A 1,926-nucleotide genomic window follows, 5' to 3' on the forward strand; every position below is an offset into this window, starting at 1 on the left:
AAAAACGTACGGAAAGTGGAATAATAATAATAAAGAGAAACAGAAAAACAATAAGTGGGAATGCATAAGCATTCCCACTTGATAATAATAAAGAGAAACAGAAAAACAATAAGTGGGAATGCATAAGCATTCCCACTTGATTAAACCAAAAAAATATGTAAAAATCCTAAATTCTGAATGTATATTGACCTAATAATATATAGAATTTTAATTAAACCTAATTGAATAGAAATTTCATGTCATGCAGCTCTCTTAATGTATTCGATTCCTTTTTCCTGTTTTTCATTTCATGCTTTTCTGGGCCCCCATGAAAACACGCTGGCGCCCTCGTGGCCCCCTGGTACATTTGGTCTAGAACCGCCCCTGCTCATATACTGTATGAGAGTTTTATTTGCTCTGAAAAGCAAATAAAACTGAAATCCCAGGAAATAAGCGATATATGACGTTATTTGGGATGGAACCATCAAAAAGCAACAAGAGCAGCTTTAGATAACAAGCCTCTCCAAGTTAGAACTGAGAAAAAAGAAACAAAACACGGGATAGCTACGCCTGTAGGCGCATCCTATGTGAAAATATATTCATAAATATTAATCGGACATATATATAAGGTTAGAAAAGTGAACACATTTAATAGAATTTCAGTTTACGTGCTCATTATTCCCATCATCAACCGATACCCGTTCATTTCTGTGTAAATTCCAACACAAGTTTCCAAAATAACGTTAAAATAAAAATACTATTTAAACAATTCAATTATAAAACAATACCCGACACATTAAACTGGCAGATACGATGTTTTCTTCAGCTCTCTCTACATGTGGAGGTTGTTTAATACCAACCTCCAGCAGGCCGAGCAGGGGGCTTTCCCCCTCTCCCCGAACCCAAAGCGTTTCAGATCGGCCCCACTCACCACGAGCTGCCGAACAGGAGACCCTCTCCGCTCCCTAACGGTTGGTGGAGGAATCAAGTTTACTGAGCTTTGGTGGACGCCTTTATCTCCGACTGACAGAAGCAGGGATGTGGTGAAGACATAAAAAGGCTGTCTCTATTTCCTTTGACACCGGACTGATTCACACTCTCACACCCTCACTAGAAAACAGTCAGCGGAATAAAAAACCGCCAGCAGTTAGCGGATTACCAGAAACTCTCTCCCTCTCTCTCTCACGCCCTCTATTCTCTCTATTCCGAGCTCCTCTTTTCTTTTTTTTTCTCGCCCTTTTAGAAAGATGCGTAAAGGACGCATCTGTATGGAAGACCAACTCTGCCATATTAAACAACAAAAAAAAGACTCCATAAATAAATAAGCAAACAATTAATTGTATGAATCTACAGGAGGAGAGGAGAGTGTGAAGTCGAGTCTGAAGTCAGTGGCCGTTTCTCAATTCATATGAATGCGAGTTAGGACCAACTCTGCCATATTTAAAAATAAATGCATAAATAAATAAATGTTCAATAAATAATTAAGCATACAATTAATTACCCCCAAAAATACAATAAACAAATAAATGTACCGGTAGGTAGAAATTAAATTATACAGTGAGACATAAATGTAGATCTCTTTGTAATAATGACCTTATTTATTTGTTGTCCGTTATAATCTTCAACTTTATTTGTTATTTGCTTTTTAAGCATTTATTTAAGTGCATGTTATAATATTTTTGTTTGTTTTATTCTGTATTTGCATTTTTTACCCTCTCTTTTTCTTCAACGCTATTTATTTCTGCCTGTCATATTTACATTTCTGTTTGCATTTGTGCCACCTTATGCAAATGAGGAAGGGTGTGTCTAAGGCTACGTTCACACTGCAGGCCTTAATGCTCAATTCCGATGTTTTTTTGTGAAATCGTATTTTTTTGCGTGTCCGTTCACACTTCCAAGTATATGCGACTTGTATGTGATCTACTGTGTGAACTGAAAGCGTTCAAC

General features: G+C 37.0%; 1 long non-coding RNA gene across 1 annotated transcript in view; it reads right to left on the minus strand.

Annotated features, from left to right (window-relative positions):
* The window catches only part of LOC107083476, a 23,054-nt gene extending 21,883 nt beyond the window's left edge, over positions 1-1,171 (minus strand). Inside the window, exon 1 of the long non-coding RNA XR_001481182.1 lies at positions 911-1,171. This is a non-coding gene — a long non-coding RNA (uncharacterized LOC107083476). The remainder of the gene's footprint in view (positions 1-910) is intronic.
* Between the last annotated feature and the right edge of the window lie 755 nt (positions 1,172-1,926).

This window comes from Cyprinodon variegatus, unplaced genomic scaffold (assembly GCF_000732505.1).
Source record: "Cyprinodon variegatus isolate N-32 unplaced genomic scaffold, C_variegatus-1.0 Scaffold75, whole genome shotgun sequence".
NCBI classification, from domain to species: domain Eukaryota; kingdom Metazoa; phylum Chordata; class Actinopteri; order Cyprinodontiformes; family Cyprinodontidae; genus Cyprinodon; species Cyprinodon variegatus.